The following is a 15072-nucleotide window of genomic DNA, read 5'->3' as shown; positions in this document are numbered from 1 at the left end:
TTGATAAAATGTGCTTAAGCAATGGATAAATATGACTTCCCCTGCAGGTTGTATATGTGCCGCTATAGCGTAGTTGGTAGGGTGCTGGGCTGCTAGCCGAATGGTTGGTGGTTCAAATCCCATAATTTTATTGACGATTCAATAAAATGTTGAATTTTACAAGCTGTAAGAAATTCCTACTTTGAATTTGGAATAAATTTAATTTGGAATAATTTGTACTTTGCGTTTTCCTTTCCGTTTTGACTTTGTCCTTTCCTTGAACGTGAGAAGTTGCAAGCGGAAGAGTTCTTTTCCGAGCGAGTCCTTTCCGAGGCCGAGTGGAAGAGGGTAGAGTGTGAAGTTGTGAGGGGGAAGAGTCCTTTCCGGGGCAAAGTGCCCGAGACAAAGATTTTTAGTAGAGACGAGCATTTTATGTAGATGTACGTTTATTTATTCACGTTACTGTATAACATGCGGCAAAACGAATTAACGGTGTAGAGTCTGCGTCTCGAGGTTTGAAGATGGTGCTGTAGTCGGAGTAGAGTCTGCGTCTCGAGGTTTTAAGATATTGCTGTGGTCGGAGTAGAGTCTGCGACTCGAGGTTTGAAGATGTTGCTGTAGTCGGAGTAGAGTCAGCGTCTCGAGGTTTTAAGATGTTGCTGTAGTCGGAGTAGAGTCAGTATCTCGAGCTTTGAGGACGGTGCTGTAGTCTGAGTAGAGTCTGCGTCTCGAGGTTTGGATTGGGAGTATAGTCTAAAAAACAAAAGATAAAATAAAGATTAAGTCAGCTTATGAAAACGATCATTGAATATCCAAATTATATGTTGATAAAGTTACCTAATCTATCAAAGTTGGACGGTTGTAAACAGGTTGGCTTGGTTCTAGAAGGGTCAATGCGGTACGTAACAGCAAACTGTGGGTTGGTGCAATTATCAATGTGGTAGCAGCAGCAGCATGTTCTGGATGTTGCGACAAACTAGCTGTGTACACATAGTACACAAGTACACAAGTAACGGACTGGTGCAGGTTAAAAAACCTAAAAAGACAAAATGTGTAAAAGTGATTTATTTCTGGAATTTCTTGGATTATTCGCAAAGACAAAACCAAAAGCGATTTGAAAAGTTAAGCCAAATGTTAAAAAATGTTTGGGTTCAACATCAAAACCATAAAGAAAACGCGATAATTATCGATACGGTCGATTCATAACTAAAACATTCGATTCCATGAAATTTCTAACCTTTTCAAAATGTGTGTGTAGACTAGAAATTGAACACCGGAAATCAACAACAGCGAACTCGCCCTTATCAGCTAAAATGCCCTCTGGGTTAGCCGTCATCCGTTTGAAGTTGTAATCCGACATCAGTAGCAGCAACAGCAGTCTCCTCTCCATCGTCAGTTGTTCTTCACGCCTTGTTGCAGAGCTTTTATAGGTTGACCTTCATCACTGGGCATCAGTTCTCGGACTGGCACAGGGAGGCTCGAACAACCCTTCTAATACATACGTCGACCAATCAGCGACGGTGCATCATCGAGGCGACCGGAATGGATCAATCAGAAGGCTCGATCGCGCATTCCTGTGGCAGACCCGAGTACGTGACGCTAATCCTCGAGAACCATTCAATTCGTGCCAAACATTTCCTATAGGTATTATAGGTCATCGAGTTTAATTCGACTATTCATAGAGACACACATTGTTAAAGATAGAATGTAGAATGCTAGGATTTAAGCCTAAAATTGCATACTGCAGTCTTATCTAAACTATCCAACAAACTTTATTGTAGATTTCCCTTCTATTTACATCTCGTTTTGAACTATAATTCCGGCTCAATTTTACTATTTTCGAGTTTTGCTTCAGGAATATTGAAGTTTGCTTAAAAGTTTGTCCAGTCACGCGGCACTTTTGTGTAGTAGAGCGTGTGGCAGGTCTCCAGTGAGTGATTCTCTATTGGATTGTTGTTTCGAGGCCGATTTTATGCACACGTTCACCAGACATCGCCGCGTACACGTCTACTCTGACTGGAAGCTGGTGAAGTTTAAAAAATCATTGAAGTTTTGTCAATTTACCTGGAGATTGATAGCTGCATTGCTAACAAAATATCTACGGAATTCTCGCTGGGATTTTTTCGATTTCTTGAGGAATTAAACAAAAATAAAAAATTTCCCAAACCCTCACCAATCAACTTAAAATATCAAACTAATATTGTAAAAAAGTCGAAGGCCCCTGGTGGAATTACTCCGCAACCTGGACCGGTATTGTGGGATAAATAAATAATTCAGCCAGAAACGACTGAATTAAACATAATTTACCCCACACCAGTTATTTTGTAGGACTCACGCATTAGCAACCTCATTCCAGGGAGGACAGCACTCTCGACTCGCCCGCTTACCGGAGATCATTTGCCACATCCTGACCCGCCTCCTCCGAGACTCGAACCTGGGCCACAGCGGTGACACGCTAGTCGCCGACCGACTAAGCCATCCGGTCCGCCCGATTGTAGCCGGTAAACATTCAAACTTAATCGCCGACTATTCACATTCGGACAAAACACTGTGACGTCGCACGTCTACCAACAGCTTATAAACGTAATTTTCAATTCTTGAAAAATATCCTCTATGCTCGCGGAGAAAGAATTAAAGTAAATAATCTACTATTGTTCGTCGCCACCGTTGAGGGCGCTGGACAAAACGCAAGATTACTAGCGGTGTCTAGAGGATTTTTGAGATGACGGCCTTTCCGTTCACTTGAAGTTCTATGGTTAGTTTAATAACCATTGATGATACGCTACATCCGTATTGCGACGATAAAATCATGAGAAGTAGTTCATTCAACGTTTCGACTATATTTCTAATAGTCGTCCACGAGAATATATCAGTCAGCCAGCCAACTTTCAAAATCCATCCTAAAATCCGACGATCATGGCATTTTCTCAAAGCTAGACAGCCGGGGGCTTAATCAATAGCCGAGTATATGTTAGTTTACCTTTCAACCCTAGGTTTGCTAGACTTTTGTCCAAACATAGGATTGTTTACCAAAACTGTACTACTATAAATTGTGTTTGCATATGGACGCAGCTTCCGAATCCATCTCTCGTGTCTGGTGCACGGATTCGATGGAACGACGATGTTAAATCCGAAAAAAATCCTAGACTCATCGCCAACTGAAATTGCCACAACGAGAGTGGCGTAGAAATGCCATAATAAAGGAGAATTTTGGCCCGAGTCCCAATGACTTCAATGGCTAAGTGGTTTGATATATGGTGCTAGTACAGTAGAACTTGCTTGAGTCGAAATTTTTCAATCCACATTAGATATTTAGCCAGTTAGACCGGAACCACGTAGTGTCAGTAACCGTAGTTCAGACATGCAGCAGGTGGTTAAATTCGTCTGCTTGTATTCATAAAACACACGTACTTTAAGCGCGTGATGACGTGTTGATCGTGCAGTCTAGCAGTATTGAACTAAGTACACACGGCTGGGGTTCACCGGTCGAAACATCTATTCATAACTGAATTTCAATTAAAAAACACCGACTGAAGTAATCATAATCGAACGCTTCTCGTATTTTCAACGGCACATCTATATGTAGGTAGTGGGTATTGAAGAAATGATTCCAGTCAAACTATTCTCACGGGAATCACTTCACGAAACGACCAAATGTAAAGCAAGATTATTGAAACCTTAGACGAATACCACTCTCGGAAAACGGACCTTAAAACGTGTCATTTTGTAAAAGGGCATTTGCATATCTAAAAAAAAGGATAATTCATATTCTAAAACTTACTCTTATCATACACAGACTGAAGTAACTAAAATGCTTCAATTCTGTTTCAAAGAACTAGAGCTGTATCCAAAAAAAACGAACCCAACTTATAAAGATTCCTGTCAAAATATGTGCTACCTAGACGGTTACAAAGGAAAACCGGTGATAGATTGAATAATGTATGCGGTGTTGGACTAGGCGGCTGCAAGATTATTCAAACTAAGTTCCACGGCAAGTGAGAGCCCGGTGCGTATCGATTTAGCTCAACGGATCACCGATATCAGTTTCCAATCGATATCCTGCTGTGCAATCATCGGTATAATTCAGCAAATTTTAAATAAGATATCAGACGTAACGTGTTTCATTCATTCGTCGACAGGTTCTGGTTAGGGAGATATATTCGTTTCGACAGTTTAATACGTTAGAAGAATCGACTAAGGTAAGAAAAACACCATATAATCGTAAAAGTAAAGATAGTAAAGTAAAGATTCATCGTTTCATTAATTTCATCACATTAAGTGAGAATCCAACGCCTGTTTAACTTAGTGGACGTATTCATTTCGGTCAAACTCGGCTCGTCTACGGTACGGGTGGTTTTGGTTTGAGATTGGGTATCAACGATTAGTAGAGAAAAGTGGTAACAGTCGTACACGCGATGAATTGAGAAGTCCGGCTATACAATTCGGACCGCGATCAGGTGGAAGCGCATTTCTTAATCAAATACGTTTGACATCTACATAAATAGGCCTAAGGATTTACATTCATTCGAAAGAATCTTGTGTTTTAGAAACAACGCCTCGTCCGGGGAACTGATTTCAAACTGACAACGCTGGCGTTACGAAAACAAACAATGATTTCAAACGATTAACCCAATACCATATATAAAGGCCATCATCACACAGAAAAACTGAGACAGAAACTTGTTTGTGTGGTGTCAAACGCTTCCGTTTTTGTGTAATGACAAACGCAGGAGATGTGACCGTTCCGCAATCGCCACATTTAGTCAAATGATAACACGATGTAAAACAAAATTAATTCAACATAGTCCAGTGTTACAAAACAAAATAGAAATATTCACTGAATGATTCATAACTATTACTATCACTGTTACGGATTGGTGAGGCCAATTTTGCACGCTTCACATACCGGCATTCAAACCGGCAATGTAGAAAATCCGTTAGCACTTACTTACACTATGTGTATGGTCACTCTTAGTTTCATTCTTATGTAGCATCATCTTAAACCTGATTATTGTTATCAAAATTTTCTGACGAAAGGTTTTTTCACTGAGAACCTTACGAAGACTGTTGTGGAATCAAAATTTGGGATTCACCCAAATGCATGATTGCTGATATGTGTCCATTCAAATTCTAGGTTACAAAAATGGCGACGTATTTGATAAATCGTGTTTTTGCTGCTGTTCTGATTATGGTCAGTGCCGCGTATTTGGCAGAAGGTGAGTAACGACTGGGAAAATGATACGCAATTTCGAAGGATTTCGTGAAAAATAAAATTAAAGTCGCAATTATCAATTAACATTCAGAAGTTGATTTTTTCCGTTGGACGGATTCGTTTGATGAATTAGTTTTCAGAGCTATTATAAATAACTTGTGTTCTGACGAAAATCAAGTTAATTGACGTACAATATTGTTCTTATGGACACGCATATCCTAGACTCATGTATACATATGTGTATTTCTGAATAATCGAAATGAATCGCTATCACCCACATTTTCGGAATGACCACCGGTACTACACCTGGGATGGGGGTTCGAGTTTTTCTAGAAATTAAGGGCAAATGTGTTTCACTTCAAATTCCATTCAGAATTTCATGCTTTTTTGAAATATAGGTTGCCTTTCAAAAGCCACGTGGTGCAATAATGACGCTGTGTGTTGCAGCAATAATTGTACCGCGGGAACATGTTCCTAATTGTTGGTGATTATTTGGATTGTAATGGGATATACCTGTGGTGGTTTGGGAAACATTTGATTATGAAACTGAAGCACAGTCAGATTACCGTCTGAGTTTGAAACTTCGCGAATTGAGTTCATATTTGTAACTCATTCTTCACATCTCATGTTATAATTAGATTCAATAAAACTGCGAGTAAATAAATCATTTATCGGGATTTTAGCTGTTTATGATTTCCTAGCCTTCAGTGTAGCCATTTGTTTGTAAGGCTATTCGACATTGATCTCCATCAGCCACATCGTCGGAATGACCACCGGTCCTACGCCTGGGGTAGGGGCTCGAGTGTTTCGAAAATTTGTTTCACTTCAAATTCCATTTAGAATGTAATGCTTTTTTGAAATGTAGGTCAGCATTTGAGTTGCCTTCCAAATACCGTGGGATGTACTGTTGATTCTCAGTGTTGCAGCAATAATTGTAAAGTGGGATCATGTTCCTAATCGTTGGTGATAATTTCAAATGGAAAATACCTGTGGTGGTTTGCGAAATATCCGATTATGAAACTGAACCACAGGCAGGTTACTGACTGACTATTAGAAAGCTCGACTTGAATTTATATTCGTAACTCAGTTGTCAAATCTCGTGTTATAATTAGATTCAATAAAACTGTCAGTATATAAATCAGCTATCGGGTTGTTAGATAGTTTATGATTTTTCCGTGGATGTTTTCACAGTGATCAATAGGATGCGCCGTTTCATCCGCAGTAGTAGACAATAACCGCCGATTCCTGTCGCGCGTTTATCCCTTATGCTAAATTCCGACTACGAAAATACAATATAATAATAATCTGACATTTCTAAATGGTCCATTTCAATCCCCACGTGCGGACGTTTGGTGTCATTGTTGCGCTATTACCTTTGCAATACATGTCCGAGTGACAGCTATTCGGGTAAACACATCCGATCATCTTAAGCAAACACATAAACAAAATGCTCGACGGTTCACAAAAAAAATCATGCCGTCCATTCACCATATTCGAACCATGTTAGACATTTCATCATGTATTTGATTAATTCCCCGTATACAACGGATATGTAAATTCGTATATTATATTCGATGGTTTCCTATAAAGGAGAAACGCTATCGACCATTATCGACTAGCTAAGTAAGAGTTCGATCTATAACAAATCAGCACAAACAAACTAAAAATACGGTGATTTTGGTGGTATATTCAGCCCGTGTTCGACAAAATTGCTTATTCGTCTGTTTGCCATACATCCAGCGATTATATACCGACTGGTCAGCTAACATACCAGAAAAATCATCACTCATAAAAATACAAAAAAATGCATTGATTCAGACGATGGTGTCGAATTGAAGCAGCTACCTATTCTTCAATACCATTGTAAGCGGCACGTATAACGAGATATCTCGCATTTGACGTATGTATGTCGACTGAGAAATAGATTTGTCAATTCGACCTTTTTTCTACTGGTCTTCAAGCATGAACTCAACACTCGCCTGATATAGGTTGTTTAATAGGTAGAAATAGAATGTAAGGCGTACATTGTTCAATGTACATGAATTAAATTGTTTATTCATTTATGAATTGTGTAAATTGCCGCACGATGTCTACACCGTCACAAATAATACGAACTCCAAATTATAGTGGCTCATCTAAATATTCGTACCGGTAGACTTAGATTTATAGGGACTCTTGAATGAACAATAATATATTTGTATATTCATCGCAGAAACATTCCATATCATATTTCGTTCACTGACAACGATGTGAAGCCCTTGTTTTGTTTAACAAACATTTTTTTGTGATCCGATATTGATGCAAAACTGTTGAGCAAATGAGAAATCGTGTCTTAAATCAAGCCAATATTTCCCCCAACGAAGTACCGGGGATACAACAAAATAGACCATGGGTTCGGTTGAATGAACTAACTGAGTATAGTTTCAACTAGGATGGATAGTGCTGCTACTGACATATAAATGCCTAAACTACCAGGGAACAAAGTATCCGCGGTCTATTTTATCTGACTATGCATCCACCAGATCTCTCCGCTCTTAGCAACATACAAGTCGTCTGGTTAAGCCAATCTTAAAACCAATGCAATAGGTGACAGGACATTTCAATTTACAGCACTTTGGAACAAGCAGCCCCTTAGTTTTAGACTAAGTCCATCAGTACAATGTTTAACTTGAAAACTTAGTTACTTAGAAAAGTTTATTACCGCAATTAATCTCACCTGTCAATTCCAACTTCGTATTCATTCTCCAAGCGTTTCAAATAACCCTTTATGAGCTCATATCTATTATTCTATACGGATGTAAACTGATTACGCTTTGTACAAGTGCGCTATATGAGGAAAGAATTAATATTATACTTTCGAGCACAAAGAGTCCATCTGTTCTGGTAGGCTTCGCAATAATAACATATAGAAATAAAACCTTTGTACTCAACAACACTGTAAGTAAGCAGGTTCAACTACGATGATAACATTGTAATATGTATCATCACTGGCACTTTTAAGTTCTTTAACTTGGATGCTGAAGGGTTCGTTGATATTTTGCTAATTTTAACCCAGTACTTCCTAGTGGCTAAGAGCTGACGACAAAATATCAGCTGTGTATATCCAGTGGATTAAACAAAAATAAATCTATTCACCAGATATTCCTGTGTAGAGCATCAAGGATTATTTTTAAACGTCTGGTGTCCATCCACAGTATTCGTTCAATCTTCCTCGCGGTATTGGCAGCAAACAGTTTCTGATGATGAGTGAAAAAGTGAGGAATGACAGATCTGAAAAAAAATTAGAATAATTCAACGTTGAATTAAGTATAGGTGGTTACCTGAGTGAGATAACCTACAAGTCGAAAATTGCACGGCACTCCATAACGAGTTCAACCTTTTAATCCCATTTAAACACTTTTCGGACTTAATGTTTCGTCATATTAGGATGTGATTCTCTACACATCGTCACAACACGGAACAGCGTTTCATCAACTGGTTATCTACTCAACATCTCACACCGTTACAGTCGATTCACAGAAAGTGCTGAGATGTGCGAAATATTTCAAATACGGGTGAAGCTATGCTCAACGCCTTTATATAGCTTTGAAACCAGAGAAATGTGCAGATTTCGTCAACGAGAAATCTTTTTTCAAAACAAATTTAAAAACTCACTCTCACAAATTATAAACTGCATCTCGTTTCTAACGGCAAGTTCATGTATTTATCAAAATTGTCGTTGCCACTTGGAATATAAAGCGAGGAGAAAGTGCTCAACTCTATGATACAACGTCTTGTTCCTGGACAAAAGTTTGAACGATTACGTTGAGGCGATGAGTGTCAATAAATTTCCGATATTTCAAATATTCTTTTCTTGGAGTCAACCACATCGATCAAGCCCTTACTTAATACTCAATACTTAATGAGCCCCCCCCCCAGCGTCCAGGGCAGGACCCTGCCCCTAAACAACCACAGTCTTACACAACATCACCCGCTCCAGTTAGATATATTTCAAGTAGGTGATTATTGAAGCGTAAATGTATTAGCTCTAAATCACATTATGATAAAAAAAAATCTTGCCACCGGAATGAATGTTCTAATGATATCACGATAATTGGCACAATCGTAAATTGAAATTTGTGCAGTTTCATTGGCAGATACACGTATTCTAACTGCAGTATAATTCATGGTCAACACTCAACATATTTCAATTAGAAATCTTTGTTTTCAGTCGTTTTGGAAGAATATTATCGTTGTACCTATCCTGTACAAAGGTATTCGAATCATTCCACCACCTGGACCAACCCGACATGCATTTACCCAATCCGTCACCGAATTGTCTTCAGATTTTCTTACCGTCTAGATATCACGCGTATTTACGGATATGAGGATATTAGGGACTTTTGGGCGAGGGGAAGAGGTTACATCGCTTGTTCTCTAAGCGATTAACAGGAATGCATTTACAAATCTCTCACCGACGTATACAAATATAATACCGCAATATCATGAATAATTGTTCTGAATTTTATAATACTCCGCTATTTTGAATTATTTCAAAGACTGTTTATGTATTTTGGTTGTGGACTACTCATTACTAAAGGTTTGGCTTTTCATAGATTCCCTCTGCTACTGAGAAATACAGGGCCATTCGACAGGAATACCACCTGTGCTCATCCAATTGACGATGATTGTTCGCCGAGCAGAAATTTCAGTAACCGGAAACTAACGCGCAACAGGTGATTAAATATTCGTCTGCCTAAATTTATTCAACACTTCAATCTCGTGATGACGTGTTGATCGTGCAATCTAGCATTATTGATCTAAGTTTATATGTCTGGTCGAAACTGATCGAAATTTCTTCTTTTTAAGCCGCCCATAAAACATAACCGAATTTCGCTTAAATAATTCTAGCTGAATAACTAATTTCAATCGAATAATTCTGGTAATTTCAACAGCACATCTACGCATAAATAATGGATGTTGAGGAAAAAGTTGCAGCTGGATTGATTCTTTATTTTATGAAGTACAGCGTGATAACGGGAACTAAAGAAAATTCCCCCCTCACGGGCCTAAAATGTTTCATTAACTTATAAGGGCACATCTAAGAAAAATACGGACTGATGTAAATAAAATTCTTCAATTTCGTTTTAACGAACTAGCGCTGCAATAAACAGAAAACTAACCAACTTCTAAATAATCCCGATATCCTCCCAACCGTCAATGCACGTGATACCTATACGGTAACATAATTAGAGGGAACTGGTGATAGACGAAATAATGTCTACCGGGATGGTCTATGGAGCAAAATTATTAAAATGGCCTTCAATGGCTAGTGAGAAATAACGGGTGCGCATCGATTTAGTTTAACAAAACACTGATATCAGTTTCAACCATATATCAAGCTGTGCAATCATTGCATGATTCATGAAATTTCGAATAAAATATCACACGAAACGTGTTTCATTCATTCGGTTCTGACTCGACAAAACGAACGAAGGTAATTTCCATTTCGACGTTTGAATTTGAATACATTCGAAGAAACGACTCGGGTAAGCAAAACACCGTATAAACATATTACATGAGTAAGAGAGATTAACCATTTCGTTATTTTCATGATTTTTAAGTTCGAATCTTGTGTAAATTTGTCGCTGGTCTGTTTGTGTTTTGGGTTAAGATTGGATATAAACGAGCATTAGGGAAAAGTGGCAACAGTGTATCCCGCTTTAAGATTTCTTAAAAGTCTTTTTAGAATTTTGAACCACGTGACGATGGCTGTCAACACCCAAATCGCAGTGGTTTCGCTGTAATAGATTTAATCGTATGGAATTCTATTGCTGGACTTTTAAGTTTAACAAGGATTAGAGTGTTTTTTTTTCATTCGACTACGAGTGATACTGTTCTAGTCAATTCTATACTATATTCAAAACTCCTTATTGCATCATATCTCTATTACGATTTTCATTCGAATCTATGACGATGATCCACGGTTAGTGTTAACATATAACAAGGAAAAAAAACAAATGAGTGACGATGAATCTTTACACGTGTTACACCAACGTAACGGTAATCAATTCAAATTCTAGGTGACAAAAATGCTTTCGTATTTGCTAAACCGCCTCTGTGCTGTTGTTGTGATTGTGGTCAGTGCTGCGTCGTTTGCAGAGTCATGGAGTGAGTAACGACTAGGGAAATACAAAACACAATCTCCGAGGATTGAGTGAATAGTTTAAATAAAAGTAGTAATTATTGTTCAATATTCACTAGTTGTTTATGGGTTAAACGAATTAGTTTGATGAACTGCATTTCAGAGATAAAAGCAGTTACATATATTCCGACGTAAAAACCAATTTAATTGACGTGCAATATTGTACTTATGTACGCGTTTCCTAATCTACTGTTCGTATTGGTATCTCTGAAAAAATCGACATGAATAAGGGACATCCGTCACCCTCATCGTCGTTATAGTCACCGGTCCTACATCCGCGGTATGGGTTCGAGTATTTCTAAATCGAACAGAAAATGTGTTGTTTTTTTTTTAAATATAGGTTGCACCAAAAACGGCCTGTGGTGTTCGGTTGATAGTGAGTGTTGCAGCAACAAGTGTAGCGCCGGAACATGTTCCTAAACGTCGGTGATGATCAGTTTTATAATTGGATATACTTATGCCGATTTGGGATCCGATTATGAAACCGTCACAACAGTCACAGGTTACTGACTGACTAAGCTCGAATTAAATGTATATTTGTAACTCAGTCGTCAAAACCCGTGTTATAGTTAGACTCAATAAAATTGAGAGTAAATGAATAAATGATCGGCTTGTTCACTGTATAGGATTTGTCCGTGAAGATTTTCCAAAAGGTGACATGGATCAAAACAACGAACTGGCACAATACGCCTTGGGTGTAACAGCGATTGATATACCACTATGGGCACCAGAAAACTGAAAATTGACTATGTACTAAGTTATGATCGTCGATCAATCTCCAGCCACGAAACTCGGGAATTAAGTTATAGTAAACAGATTTAGGTCCCTTGTGAGCTTATTACACGGACAAATAGAGAAATGTGATATCGACGTAAAACTGATCGGCAATCGTTTGCCATAGAAAAATGAGAAATCGCGGATCAAAAAAACCAATTTTCCCCCTACGAAGTACGGTGGATATAATGAAGAAGCATGGGTACGGTAGAATCAATACGATTTTTTGATAATTTTTTAGCACAAAAAAATCGATCGGTCTGGTAGGATTTCCAATAACGCATAAAAGTGAAATCTTTGTACAGAACACGATTGTAATTAAGCAGGTTCAACTATGATGATAAGCATAAACACATGCATCACTCGCGGCTTTTAGTTCTATAAACGTTGAACTCGGATGCTGAAGGGCGATATACATAACTACAAACGAGGCCAGTCATCAAATAGTAGAATGGGAAAAAAAAATCTATAGAGATTTTTCTCATTTTCTGCCTGTACTTCTTAAAAGCTATGAGCGGATGGACGAAACTTTCCACATAAATTCTAACAGCTATTTCCCTCCGGTTAAAAATCAGCTGTGAATGTCCAGTGGATTAAACGACGATAAATCTACTCACCAGAAATGTATGTGTGGAGCATCATGGATTATTTCGAAATGTCCATAGTCAAAAGTGTTTATTCAATCGGCCAGGCGGTATTGGCAGAAATCAGTTCCTGGTGATGATGAGATGGTGAGGAATGACAAATCTGAAAAAATAACAACTTAGAATAATTCTATGTTCAATCAAGTAAAAGTGAGATACCCGACGGCATTGGCCTTCGCGCTCCCTCCCGATAAGGGGTTGCGAGCCCGATATGTAAATGGCCACAAACCCAATATTGATGGGCAATTGTGCGCCGTTTCTTTACCCATTTTATATTACGAAGAAATGTTTAAACCTAAATGACAAAATGTGACAATTTAATTTTCTTGTAATTCACAACTTCGAAAGTTGTTCGGAAGAATGTCCACACAATGAAGTATCCGCGCATATAGAGATATATTACTTAGCGTCTCAATAACGGATAGTTTTACGATATTTTCTAAGCCGCCTCAGATGCAGTGAACATTGTATGGAACTCAATCCGATAAAACTCGTACCCAGACATGAGCATAATGCATTAAATTTTCTAAATTCCAAAGACTTATGACGTAAAGGTTCAACTAGTCTTTTATGCCGGCGTTGAGGCCTCGGTTTTTCCGCGAAAATGAATATCTATCACGTCTTCCATCCCTGAAAACTGGCAGGTTTGAAATTGTGCAAAGTATGGAAAAGAGTATGCAGTATTTTAAACTAAGGTTTCGTGAAACCTACAGATAAATTAGTTCGATAATATGTGTCCAATTTTATGGGCTGATATTAACTTTGAATCCAGGGGTTAACTTGTTTGAAAATGAATCGAGTTAACCCCCGGGTTCAAGTTGATACCAGTCTATAAAACCGGGCCCCGGATAACGGTTGAGATGCTGAGGGGCTAAGATGCTTGTTTCTGTAGGACCAAAGAGCACGAAATCAGTGAGAATTTATTTGATCTAGACGGGTACATGAGTATATACTGAAAACCGCTTTCGTGTTCAGAAAGTTTATACCATTTATACAGTAACTGCCTCGAGGCGTTTAGCTCATTGCTCGTTGCTGTAATACATATGCAGTATCGCCCTAGGTTACAGTCGATTCCAGAAAACGCTGAGATATGCAAGATGTTTCAGATACGGATGAAGCTATGTTTACAACCTATATGTAGCTTGGAATCCGGAGAATTGTGCCGATATCATCAGTGAGAAATCCTTCGAAACAAATTTTCATTTCAGTTGTTTCAACGCAAATGCAAGCAAACGATTCTCTAGAAAATACCAATAAACGTAGACTTTTCATTTTGACCGAATACATTTTTCAACGCGAATTCTGCTATCATCTATACCAAACAAACAGTTATTTCAATTTCTTTTCAAATTGTACGATTCGTTGGGTGTTTAGTGACAGTTCAGATGATGTGGCATTAGTCTAAGATAATTCCTACGCAACAAATGCACACAACAGAAGTCGCCAAAGTATAGGCGACACTTCGAGGGAAATCGCTAATTGCAGATGCAATGCGTGTGCTAAAAATTTCTAAATTTGATGCGTTTTTTAGGTTAAACGTTTCATTGCGACATCTGCGACACTCGACGAGCCTCATGTCAGAGATTCGTGCTCAATGAAATTGAGTAGAATTCAATTTTTCATCTGATATCGGCGATTTGAATATTTAACTAACGCGACCGTAATCTACGTGCAGAAAAAAAATGATTTGATTAAATGAATTCGTTGTAATATCGAATCGGAAATTCAGATTTGAATATTTCTGCTCGGGTAAAACTCGGGTGTTTTCAGTGTATGAGGTTTGATGATTAGATTAACAAGATAAATAGATTAAAAAGTTGCACAAACCGAGATAAGAATAACTGCGAAAATCGAGGATTCCTTATTCTGTTGCGTTATTACTTTTTACTTCGGTTGAATTTGCAAAATACTATTTTTAAAGGAAGTATATGAAGAATTATATACTCGGCGGAGCGAATTTTCTGATTGGATGAAATCGGATCGTGATCTGACCAAAAAACAATTGTGTTAAACTTGGCGAATTTCGTTCATTCTGTCGCAGCGATGATGTTCGGTATGGAGCAGCGACTGAGAGCGCTGTTTATAGCGTCGCTGATCGTCTGTCGAGTTCGCATCGCTTGCGCTGATCGCGCAGACTCTATCGAGGAATCGTCTGTGACGGTAAGTTCGTCTTGTAACAACACGTGGTACCCTGTAGATTCTACGTCCGGTTACATCGCTTCACCGAATTACCCTTCGTTTACGCGCGGTGTTGAATGTCGTTGGTTCCTCAACAGCTC

At 38.5% G+C, this 15072-nt stretch overlaps 1 long non-coding RNA gene across 2 annotated transcripts; it reads right to left on the bottom strand.

Moving 5' to 3' along the window:
- Positions 1 to 395: 395 nt before the first annotated feature.
- On the bottom strand, positions 396 to 8342 carry LOC141913931 (uncharacterized). 2 transcript variants are annotated; one of them, XR_012620668.1, is made up of 4 exons: positions 8327 to 8342; positions 1217 to 1617; positions 817 to 1015; positions 396 to 732 (listed from the first exon to the last, which is right to left on the bottom strand). It is a non-coding gene; the product is annotated as an uncharacterized LOC141913931 (long non-coding RNA). The 2 variants fall into 2 exon arrangements; XR_012620667.1 differs by lacking the exon at positions 8327 to 8342 and adding an exon at positions 2367 to 2406.
- Positions 8343 to 15072: the final 6730 nt, after the last annotated feature.

Source organism: Tubulanus polymorphus, chromosome 12 (assembly GCF_964204645.1).
Source record: "Tubulanus polymorphus chromosome 12, tnTubPoly1.2, whole genome shotgun sequence".
Classification (NCBI taxonomy): Eukaryota; Metazoa; Nemertea; class Palaeonemertea; order Tubulaniformes; family Tubulanidae; genus Tubulanus; species Tubulanus polymorphus.
This window is presented reverse-complemented; position numbering and strand designations above follow the sequence as displayed.